This window comes from Arachis hypogaea, chromosome 20 (genome assembly GCF_003086295.3).
Source record: "Arachis hypogaea cultivar Tifrunner chromosome 20, arahy.Tifrunner.gnm2.J5K5, whole genome shotgun sequence".
NCBI classification, from domain to species: domain Eukaryota; kingdom Viridiplantae; phylum Streptophyta; class Magnoliopsida; order Fabales; family Fabaceae; genus Arachis; species Arachis hypogaea.
In genome coordinates this window covers 110,611,990-110,624,904 of record NC_092055.1, presented here as the reverse complement: position 1 = coordinate 110,624,904, position 12,915 = coordinate 110,611,990, and positions in this window count along the sequence as shown.

The window sequence follows — 12,915 nt, the reverse complement described above, 5'->3', positions numbered from 1 at the left end:
GTATTAACCTTGGTTTGGACTCTTTTTTAGCTAATAAATATATTAGAGCTGCATGGTCTGAGTACACTACCACCTTAGTACCAAGTAAATAGGCTCGGAATTTATCCAGAGTAAAAACAATAGCCAGAAGCTCTTTTTCAGTAGTAGTGTAATTAGACTAAGCAGCGTCTAAGGTCTTAGAAGCATAAGCAATTACGAAAGGATCCTTACCTTCGCGCTGAACCAGCGCCACTCCTACTGCATGGTTAGAGGCATCACACATAATCTCAAATGGCTGGCTCCAGTCTGGTCCTCTCACAATCGGAGCTTGAGTTAAGGCGATCTTCAGCTGATCAAATCCATTCATGCAGTCCTTACTCAGCTCGAACTTAACATCTTTCTGCAGCAGTCTGGACAAAGGCAATGCTACCTTATTGAAGTCCTTGATAAATCTCCTGTAGAAACCTGCATGGCCAAGGAACGAACGGACTTCCCTCACAGAAGAGGGGTAAGGCAAACTAGAAATGATATCTACCTTTTCTGGATCTACAGAAATACCAGTATTAGAAATAACATGTCCTAGTACAATACCTTGTTTTACCATAAAGTGACTTTTTCAAAATTTAAAACAAGGTTTGAACTAACACACCTGTCTAATACTCTAGCTAAACTATCCAAGTAAAGGCTAAATGAATCACCATATATGCTAAAATCATCCATGAAAACTTTCATACAGTTCTTAATAAGATTTGAGAAGATACTCATCATGCATCTTTGGAAAGTAGCCGGTGCATTACATAAGCCAAAAGGCATCCTTTTGTATGCATACGTTCCAAAGGAACATGTAAAAGTAGTCTTCTCCTGATCTTCAGGAGCTATATGAATTTGAAAATAGCCTGTATAACCATCTAAAAAGCAGTAATGTGATTTACCTGACAGGCAATCAAGCATCTGATCAATAAATGACAAGGGGTAATGATCCTTGCGAGTAGCTTGGTTGAGACGTCTGTAATCAATACAAACCCTCCATGAATTCTGCACTCTAGTTGTCAGGAGCTCTCCATGCTCATTCTTTTCTTTTGTGACTCCAGACTTCTTGGACACCACTTGTACTAGACTGACCATTCACTATTTGAGATGGGGTAGATGATATCTGCTTCAAGTAGCCTGGTCACTTCTTTCTTGACAACTTCTAAGATGGTGGGGTTCAGTCTCCTTTAAGGTTGACGGACAGGCCTTGATCCCTCTTCTAAAAATATCCTATGCTAAAAAATTTGAGGGCTGATGTCTACTATATCCGCCAAACTCCACCCAATTGCTTTTTTGTGTCTTCTCAACACACTGAGCAGCTGCTCCTCCTATTGGGAAGTGAATTCCCTTGCAATAATAACTGGGAGCTTCTGATTGTCCTCAAGGTAAGCATACTTGAGGTGGGGTGGAAGGGGCTTTAATTCCAGTTTCTGCTCATGGCTAGGCACTTGATCATCTGGAGCCAGTGATGGTTGTAATGTGTCTTCATCTTGTCCAGGAGGTGTCCCCACACTTGCATCTTGCTCCATGTGCCTCTCTTCTACTTCCTCCTGGTGGACTATAGCTACCGTCTCATCAATGATGTCGCACTGGAAGATGGAATGATCTTCAGGAGCATGCTTCATAGCTTCATCCAGATTAAAGCTCACTGCTCTACCATCTATCTCAAAAAAGTAGGTTCCTGAGTAGGCATCCAGCTTGAACTTTGAAGTCTTCAGGAAAGGCCTTCCAAGCAGGATGGATGATGGTCTTCCTGAGTCATTAAGGGGCATCTCCAAAATATAGAAGTCAATAGGAAATGTGATCCCCTTAATGCTCACCAGCACGTCCTCAGCAATTCTAGCCACAGAGATAATGCTTTTATCTGCTAAAATAAAACGAGCTACCGACCTTTTTAAGGGAGGAAGCCTTAAAGCATCATATACAGACAATGGCATTATACTAACACACGCTCCTAAATCACACATACAGTAAGGAAATTTCACACCATCTATAGTAATAGTAACCATGCATGGACCTGGGTCACTACATTTTTCAGGTATATCACCTACTAAAGCAAAAATGGAACTACCTAGAGGAATAATTTCTAAATTCTATAATTTATCTTTATGCATGCACAAATCCTTTAGAAATTTAGCATATTTAGGTACTTGCTGAATGGCATCAAAAAGTGGAATGGTTACCTCAACCTTTTTGAATATTTCTACCATTTTAGGGTCTAGTTGCATCTGCTTTCTGGACTTCCTAGCAAGGTGTGGAAATGGGATAGGAATGGCGCCACTGGCAGCTTCTGCGTCCCTTGGTGCTCCATTCCTTGGCTGAGCTGCTTCTTCTTCAACCAAGTCTTGTACTACATCCTCTTCTTCAGCATCCTCTACCTCCACAACATTTTTAACTTGAATGTTTTCCTTTGAGCTTGGCTCCTCATGATTCCTTCTTGCAATGTGGTTCTAGACCTCAAAGTGATGGCATTGATGCCACCTTTTAGGTTGGGTATAGGTTGAGAAGGAATTGTACTAGATTTTGAAGGTTGAGTGTTGGAGGTACTCGACGATCCCATCTGAGAGACGAGAGCTTGTATAGCAGAAGTCAAACCAGTAAGTGTGTTTTCCATGGTCGTTTGTCTTTGTGCAAGAGAGTGAAGCAACTCGTCATTGGGAGAGGAAGATGGGTAAGTAATTTGGGGGACCTGCTGTTGGTTGTTCTGAGGCGCTTGGGACTGCCTTTGGTGAGGTACTCTGTAAGGCTGGTTTTGGTTCTGCTGTCTGTTGTTGTTGTTCCACCTCTGATTTCCATTGTTGTCTCTGCCTTCTCTATTGTAGTTATCCCTCCATCCTTAGTTGGAATTATCTCTCCATCCCTGGTTGGACGTATCTCTCCATCTCTGGTTGGAGTTGTCTTGTCAACCTTGATTCTGGTTTCTACCTTGGTTGTAATTGCCGCCTTGTTGATTGTATCCTTGATTCGGGCGGTCATAGAAATTATGAGTAGCTGCCAAGGTGTTGTCTTCTTGTTGGAGCTGTGGACACTCATCAGTGTAATGAGTGTAATCAGCACATATTCTGCATACTCTTTGAGGAACTAACTATTGACTTTGTTGTGGTGAGGGAGGCTGAGGTTGTTGTTGATTCAGCTGCATCAGCTTCAGTAGGTTGGTCATCTCACATATAGCCTGTGTGAAGGCAGTAGTCTCACTACTAGAGGAAACCTCTGCAACAGCCTTGGGGTGGTTGTTCCTGTGCCTGTGGTTCCAAGTGGACTCAGCTAGGTCACTGATCAGTTGCCACGCCTCATCTGCGGTCTTGTACTTTTTCAGAGAACCATTACTTGCACCATCCAATGTAGTCTTATCCCGAGGCTTCATGCCTTGAGTAAAGTAGCTAATCAACACCAACCTGTCAATCATGTGGTGGGGGCATGCATCTAGAAGATTCTTGAAGCGCTCCCAATACTCATAAAGAGTCTTCGATTCGCCTTGAACAATGCAGGAAATCTCCTTCCTCAGTGTATCTATAACTTCAGCTAGAAAGTATTTTTCCAAGAATTCTCTCCTGAGCGTATCCCAGTTAGTAACAGTTGCTTCAGGTTGGGAGTAGTACCACTCCGTCGCCTTTCTCTCAAGAGAAAACGGGAAGGCAGTTAGCAGAATGGAAGTTTCATCTGCACTGTGATGCCTAACAGTAGAACAGGCTGTCTAAAAATCCCTGAGCTGCTTGATAGGCTCCTGAGCAGGTAAGCCATGAAACTTAGGCATCAAGTTGATTAGCACAGTCTTCAGTTCAAAATCTGCAGCCAGATTTGGGTGACGCACTTGATACGTTTGAAGAGTAAAGTCTGGAGCTCCAGCTTCCTGGAGAGTAATCCTCCTGGGCTCTGCCATATTACCTGCACGTAAATCAACCGAATTAGTAGAAAATGAGCTTGTTTCTTCCTTAGATGGTGCTTCAGATTTGCCCTCAGATGAGACTGGTGAATTGATAATAACCACTTTACCACCGTCAGAGGCTAACCTACGCCGAGCTCGCCTAATACTTGAAAGACAGAAAGAGGCCTTTCAATTTCAGGATCAAACGCGGCTAAGCTCGGATCAGGCAGCAAACGCGTCATTCAATGAAAGAAATATACAGCTCATAGTAATAAAATAAAATAAAATACACGAAAATTAAAAATATGTACACCAACTGATAATTTAGCAAGCTATTGCAACTCCCTAGCAACGGCGCCAAAATTTGATAGGGGCGGAAATCAGCCAGTAAGAAATTAATGTGAGAAATACGTTGCAAGTACAGTTCTTAACCAGCAAAAATCCGCTTATCAATTTAGAAAGGTTGTCACAAAATTAGAATAAAAATACTGGGAGTATGAATCGCAGGTCGTCTCCCAACGAGTTGACAAAAGGGTGCTATCTTATTAATCAGGAGTTTTCCGAGAAATTTTGAGAGTTGAATAAGAGAAAATAAATAATTGTAAATTAGCGCAATGAAAATTAAAAGAGATTATTATATTCAAAATAAAAAGCCTTGACCGGGGGCATGATTAATTGGAAGTTCTATCCTTGTTGGAATTCTCTCAAGTGTAGTATCAAGAGGTTGTTGTTTTCACTTAGTTAACCCTTACTAAATAAAGGAAAGTCAAGTGATTAAGCTAACTCTTATTCGCAAATCCTAATCCTCTCCCTTGGGAAGGACTAGCGTTAGTAAATAGAGAATTAGCTAACAACTTCCAATTTAACTAATCACTTGAGCATTCTAACTCTAGGGTCTCCATTTAATCAACCCCCAAGTCAAGTTGGGAGTCTACTCCATTGACATGAAAATTACTTGCACAGAATTAAAAAGGGAATGAAAGGAAGACATGATAAACAATAACTAAAAATTAATTAAAAGTAAAAGTAATCCTTTGCATTAATAAATTCTAAAAATAATCCAATTGTAACTCTGAACAAAGATTAGGGATATCGAAGAGTAAGGGAATAAGAAAACAAACTAGAATAGTAGCAACTTCAACGGAGGTAATGACTCTTCTCAATATCCAAAGCAAAAGCATAAAACTAGAAATCTATGAATGTCAAAGAAAACCTAGAGGAAGAATAATTTCTCCCCTAAGATCTTCACTAAACTAAAACTATGCTAATGAGAATGTGTGTTGAGTCTCTGCATGTCCCCTGGCTCTACTATGTGTTTTTGGGCCGGAAACTGGGTCCAAACACGGCCCAAAATCGCCCCCAGTATTTTCTGTGATTTCTGCAGATCGCGCATGTCACGCGTACGCGTCAATCACGCGTACGTGTCGCTGGTCATCTTCGCGTGCCACACGTACGCGTCAGGCACGCGCACGCGTCGTCTTGCAGAACTCCAATCCAAGCGTACGCGTCAGGTACGCGCACGCGTCACTGTGAAAATCTCCAGATCACGTGCACGCGTGAGCCATGCGTGCGCGTCGATGCTCGCTAGTTATCTCCTTTATTTCTTGTGTTCCTTCCATTTTGCGAGTTTCCTCTCCATCCTCTAAGCCATTCCTGCCCTATAAAGCCTGAAAATACTGAACACACAGATCACGGCATCGAATGGTATAAAGAGGGATTAAAAAACATAAATTAAAGGTTAAGGAAGCAAGTTTTTAATCATAGAGTAAAATTGGGAAGGAATTGTAAAAATCATGCAATCTATATGAATAAGTGTGCAAAGACTTGATGAAACCACTCAATTGAGCACAAGATAATCCATGAAATAGTGGTTTATCAGGTGTGTAAACTTGAATTTCTGCAACACTTAAAAATTTTGCCCACCCTGCAGAATCTGTGTACGTGAGCAGGTGTATGCGTACGCGGCACGGCCATTCCCTTTGGGTTTGGTATCTCACGTACGTGAGCAGGTGTATGCGTACGCGAGAACTGAATTTTTGAGGGGTTACGTACGCGAATGTTAGCACGCAGCGCTGCCAATCTTCTCAGGATGAATCCCCGCGTACACGAACCAGTGACACGTACATGGAACCCCTATTTTCAACAAAATGAGTTTTGTATTTTAAAACATAAATTTAAACATCTAAACCTCTATTTTTACTCTCTTAGACCCTAAATATTAGTTTTAAGTATAGTGAAGATATTAAGCTATGAAAATGGGAAAACTTGGAGGTGAAAAAAGCTTGAGACATGATGAATTATGAAGGAGAAGTGCAGAAATATAATGTATATATGATGAATATGGCCATAATGAATGATTATGCATGAGTATGAATGAATATGAATGATTATGTGGCTTATGCACTTCTTTTATCTGAGATACAAGTTTTCTTGGGTAAGATGCAGTGGCTTGCCACCACGTGCTCCAGCTCAAGACTCGATACTCTGTTGACCCTATGTCGCAAGATGTGGCCGGGCACTTTAACGCCCCGAAAATTCCCCTAATAAGCAGAATTTATTTATGATTGAGAAAAAGCTATGCATAGACTCTTAGGATGCGCACACGGGGGACTGTCCAGGGTTTAGCAGTCGGACATGTTGGGTTGGCTTTATAACCGATAGATGAGACTCATCAGCCATAGGACAGACATACATCATATGCATTTGTTTGTTTTGTTTGAATGTGCATTAATTGAGTTTGCCTATGTGATTATTATGCTTACCTGCTAAACTTGCTACCTGTGATTGATTTGTCTTCATTGTTTGTCTGTGTTTTGAAGTTATGGAGGAATGGAGGATCTTGAGGAACCCAGAGGTGGAAGATAGGGCTTAATTTAGAAAGGAAAGTAGGAATAGAACCTTAAACAACCTATCCCATTTATGATTTTCTGTTTATAAACTTTAAGACTTAAATCTGAGTGTCAGAGTTTTAGGATCACCTCTGGCTTTCCCGGGATCTTATGTACTATATATGCTGGCACTATTACCATACTGAAAACTCCCAGTTCTCATTCCATATGGATATCTGTGTTTTTCATATACAAGTCGAGAGGCACCTCCTTAGGCGTCTCGAGTTATTGTTGCAGCAGAGTGGGATATTTCTTTTGGGTTGTGTTTTGTATATATATATATATATATATATATATATATATATATATATATATATAGACTTCTCCTGTGTTACATTTTGTTATTGTACTTCATAGAGGCTTCTGATGGAGAACTAGGGTTACGTTATGGTATTTTGTATTTTGGGATTATATGTACATATGTAAATATTCTCCGGCCAGCCTTAGCTTCGCAAGTTGAGCCCGGAGCATGAATATTCTGTACCTTGACATTCCACTCTTATATATATGTGCGTGTGCTTGTGTGTGTGTGCGCGCGTGCGTGCATGCGTGCGTGCGTGTGTGTGTGTGAGTCTATTCTATTTTCGTATGCTAGTAATCGTTAGTTTTGAGAAAGGTCTCACAAAAAAAGCTCTTTTTGCCTAGTTCCACTTATGGAAGAAACGAAGTCCAAATTCCAACAGAATGGTATTTTGTTTATGTGCATAGATGATGACAAGTCATCTTAGCCTAGTTTTACTAGTCTTTTCCTTTGTTTTTATTAAGTTTTATGCACTTTCTTGCATTATAAGTAAGTAATTTGGAATGGAATTGCATGGTTTCTTTGAATCAATCAACCACCATTTAATTGATACTAAATCATGAGGTTTAAGCTAAATTTAATTGATATTTAAATGATTTATAAACCTTGTGAATTTGGTGATACTTTGATTGGTTGTATTGATTACTTGTAGGTGAAGAAAAGAAGAAAATAAGAAAGCGTGACCTAAGAAGCGTGGCCCAAGGAAGAGAAGAATGTGGCAAAAGAAACAAAGAGGTGTGGCATAATGAAGGAGGCAAACCACAACACTCAACTGGGAGCACAACAAAGAACTAAGGAAGCAAGCTTGGATGCTACGCTCTCCTTGAAAGCGGAGCACAATTTGGAACCAAGAAACAAAGGAGGGAAGAATGATGCTCCGCTCTCCTTGAGAGCATTATCGGGCTTCACTCAAGAATAAATTCAAGGAAGAAGTTTGCTAGTGAAGGCTACAAGGCTCGAACTCATGAGCAAGGGGGATTGGGGGAGCGCTACTCACAAAGGAAATAAGCCAAAAATTGGCCAAAGGCATCCCCCAAGTTTTGAACCCAAGACACTCCCACTCAATGCATGCGCCATCCTTGTTTCCTTCACAAAGAAAAGGAGCCAGCATGCCTCCAACAAGTTTCGAACTTGGGACCTCACCCAAGCAAAAGCAATGCTCCGCTCCCAAGGAGAGCAGAGCGCTACTCTCTTCACTCCTTGCACAATCTTGACACGGCCAGGGAAACTTGGAGCGCAACATGACACGGTCAGGAGGAGTTGGAGCGCACAAGACACACACCAAGCCACAATGCTCCGCTCCCCACAAGAGCAGAGCGCTATCCTGAATGCCTCCCAAGCCTTGGCACGCAACAAGGAGCTCCAACACAAGCCTCAATGCTCCACTCCCCACAAGAGCAGAGCACTCCACTGGGAGCAATTTCTCTTGGGCTGAAAATTCAATTAAAAATCCAATTAAATTCAAATCTTCACCAAATTAAAAATCCCACCCAAATTCTTAAATCCAAGAATAGAAAGTGTATAAATAGAAGCTAGTTTGATTTAGTTAGGGACTTTTTGAACCTTTTGCTTCTTAGAGAATTTTCATTTTGTAATTTTTAGAGTTTTTACTTTGAATTTGGATCTTGGAGAATTTGGAAGGAGAATTGATCTCTCTTCTTCCTTGTTCTTACTTGAGCACTCTTTACTTCTTGTCTTGGATCTTGGGTGAAGAATTGAAGAAATTCAGTTTCAATCTCTCCTTGAGATCTCTTGTTTTATCATTCTGTATAATTCTAAGAATTTTGATTTGATTTCAAATTCTGTTTACTGCTTTCACTCTTCTACTTCTTCTGCAATTTAATTTTCCATTTCTTTTGCAATTGTTCCTGTTAGATCAAGGAAGGATTTGAGATCTAGACTTGTTTTCTAGTCTCTTCCACTCCTGAGATCTTCAATCTCTCTTTTAACTTCTGCAATCAAGATACATTTACTTTCTGTTTAAATTCTTCAAGCAAATTTACTTCTCTTGTTTAGATCTATTGCATTTGGATTTATTTTCTCCTTCTTTGTTAATTGTCATTTTACTTCAGCTTGTTTAATTTCTGCAATCCCAGCTCCCAATTCCTTCTATAATTCAAGCAATTTACCTTTCTTGCACTTTAAGATTCAGTTGTTTACATTTCTTGTAATCTAAGTTTCTGTAATTTAATTTGCTTGTTCTTTAAGATTCAGCACTTTTATTTTCTGTTCTCTTTAATCTACTGCAATTCTTCCCTCTCCCTTTATATTTCAAGCAATTTAGCTTCTGTCAATCACAAACCACTCAAACCAATACTTGATTTGCTTGACTAAATCAACCACTAAACTAAAATTGCTCAATCCTTCAATCCCTGTGAGATCGACCTCACTCATGTGAGTTATTATTACTTGATGCGACCCGGTACACTTGTCGGTTAGTTTTAGGTATTTGGAATTCATTTTCCAAAATACACCATAAATAGATATCAGCCGGATTCTCGCCCAATCCTATCAAAAATCTCTTGGAATGAAGTTTCAGATTTAGATGTAATTTTGGAGGAAATTAGAGCATATTTGGAGAAGTATCAACCATAGTAACCGCAACACATCACAGGAGGAGAAGAATCATTAGATTTTAATTTTCAGGTTCAACCACACAGCAACAACAAGAAAAATCAACATAAATTTTAGATCAAGCAATAATTCAACAATCATCATTGTCAATTAGTAATTACAATAAAGCAGCAACACAATTTTAGCAACAACAAAAAATTCATGCCATAATTTAAAAATTATAGATGCAAAAAAAGAAGAAGTGATAGGACTGCATATTGAGAGTGTAGATCTAAGGAATTCTATTGAGAAAAGTGTGACCTCACTCATAATGGATTTGTTGTCGCATGGCAGAGCGTGCGGTGCCTCAGTGAAGGAGGAAGGAGAAAAGACGGCGATTGAAGGCAACGACAGGGAGCATAGCAGCAATGAGAATGGTTGTGCGATGAATTGTAACGATGGTGCGCAGAAATTGTGATTACACTTTGATTATGTAAAATTCATTGCTCTTTCTTTCCCTGGCAATGGCGCCAAAAACATGATGCCAATACCATGGTTCACAACTTCGCACAACTAACCAGCAAGTGCACTGGGTCGTCCAAGTAATACCTTACGTGAGTAAGGGTCGAATCCTACGGAGATTGTTGGTATGAAGCAAGCTATGGTCACCTTGTAAATCTCAGTCAGGCGGATATAAAATAGTAATGGGGTTTTCGAAAATAATTAATAAAATAGAGATAGAAATACTTATGTAAATCATTGGTGAGAATTTCAGATAAGCGAATAGAGATGCTTTCGTTCCTCTAAACCTCTGCTTTCCTGCTATCTTCATCCAATCAGCCTTACTCCTTTCCATGGCTGGCTTTATGTGATGCATCACCATTGTCAATGGCTACTTTCGGTCTTCTCTCGAGAAAATGATCCAAATGCCCTGTCACGGCACGGCTAATCGTCTGGAGGCATCACCCTTGTCAATGGTTACATCCTATCCTCTCAGTGAAAATGGTCAACGCACCCTGTCACGGCACGGCTATTCATCTGTCGGTTCTCGATCATGCTGGAATAGGATTTACTATCCTTTTGCGTCTGTCACTACGCCCAGCAATCGCGAGTTTGAAGCTCGTCACAGTCATTCAATCATTGAATCCTACTCGGAATACCACAGACAAGGTTTAGACTTCCGGATTCTCTTGAATGCCGCCATCATTCTAGCTTACACCACGAAGATTCTGATTAAGAGATCTAAGAGATACTCATTCAATCTAATGTAGAACGGAAGTGGTTGTCAGGCACGCGTTCATAGGGAATGATGATGATTGTCACGTTCATCACATTCAGATTGAAGTGCGAATGAATATCTTGGAAGCGAAATAAGATGAATTGAATAGAAAACAGTAGTACTTTGCATTAATCTTTGAGGAACAGCAGAGCTCCACACCTTAATCTATGGAGTGCAGAAACTCTACCATTGAAAATACATAAGTGAAAGGTCTAGGCATGGCCGAATGGCCAGCCCCTCTGATCTAAGAACCAGGCGTCCAAAGATGAACAATGGATTAAAACTGAGACCAAAGATGATCCAAAGATGGTTCCAAAGATAGCATACAACTGATCAAAGATGTCTAATACAATAGTAAAAGGTCCTATTTATAATAAACTAGCTACTAGGGTTTACAAAAGTAAGTAATTGATGCATAAATCCACTTTCGGGGCCCACTTGGTGTGTGCTTGGGCTGAGCTTGAAGTCTACGCGTGGAGAGGTCATTCTTGGAGTTGAACGCCAGCTTTTGTGCCATTTTGGGCGTTGAACTCCACTTTGCAACTTGTTTCTGGCGCTGGATGCCAGAATTGGGCAGAGAGTTGGCGTTGAATGCCAGTTTACGTCATCTAATCTTAGGCAAAGTATGGACTATTATATATTGCTGGAAATCCCTGGATGTCTACTTTTCAACGCAATTGGAAGCGCTCCATTTTGAGTTCTGTAGCTCCAAAAAATCCATTTTGAGTACAGGGAGGTCAGAATCCAACAGCATCAGCAGTCCTTCTTCAACCTCTGAATCTGATTTTTGCTCAAGTCCCTCAATTTCAGTCAGAAAATACCTGAAATCACAGAAAAACACACGAACTCATAGTAAAGTCCAAAAATGTGAATTTAACATAAAAACTAATGAAAACATCCCTAAAAGTAACTAGATTCTACTAAAAACATACTAAAAATAATGCCAAAAAGCGTATAAATTATCCGCTCATCACAACACCAAACTTTAATTGTTGCTTGTCCCCAAGCAACTGAAAATCAAATAGGATAAAAAGAAGAGAATATACTATAAATTCCAACCTATCAATGAAACATAGCTCCAATTAAATGAGCGGGACTTATAGCTTTTTGCCTCTTGAATAGTTTTGGCATCTCACTTTATCCATTGAAGTTCAGAATGATTGGCATCTATGGGAACTCATAGTTCAGATAGTGTTATTGATTCTCCTAGTTCAGTATGATAATTCTTGAACACAGCTATTTTATGAGTCTTGGCCGTGGCCCTAAGCACTTTGTTTTCCAGTATTACCACCGGATACATAAATGCCACAGACACATAATTGGGTGAACCTTTTCAGATTGTGACTCAGCTTTGCTAAAGTCCCCAATTAGAGGTGTCCAGGGTTCTTAAGCACACTCTTTTTTTTTTTGCTTTGGACCTTGACTTTAACTGCTCAGTCTCAAGTTTTCACTTGACACCTACACGCCACAAGCACATGGTTAGGGACAGCTTGGTTTAGCCGCTTAGACCAGGATTTTATTCCTTTAGGCCCTCCTATCCACTGATGCTCAAAGCCTTGGGATCCTTTTTATTTGCCCTTGCCTTTTGGTTTTAAGAGCTTTTGGCTTTTTCTGCTTGCTTTTTCTTTTTCTTTCTATATTTTATTTTTTTTTCGCCTATTTTTTTTCTCTTCAAGCTTTGTTCTTTGCTGCTTTTTCTTGCTTCAAGAATCATTTTTATGATTTTTCAGATTATCAAATAACATGTCTCCTAGTCATCATTCTTTCAAGAGCCAACATATTTAACATTCTTAAACAACAACTTCAAAAGACATATGCACTATTCAAGCATTCATTCAGAAAACAAGAAGCATTGTCACCACATCAATATAATTAAACTAAGTTCAAGGATAAATTCGAAACTCATGTACTTCTTGTTCTTTTGAATTAAAACAGTTTTTTATTTAAGAGAGGTGATGGATTCATAGGACATTCATAACTTTAAGACATAGTTACTAACTACTAATGATCATGTAATGAA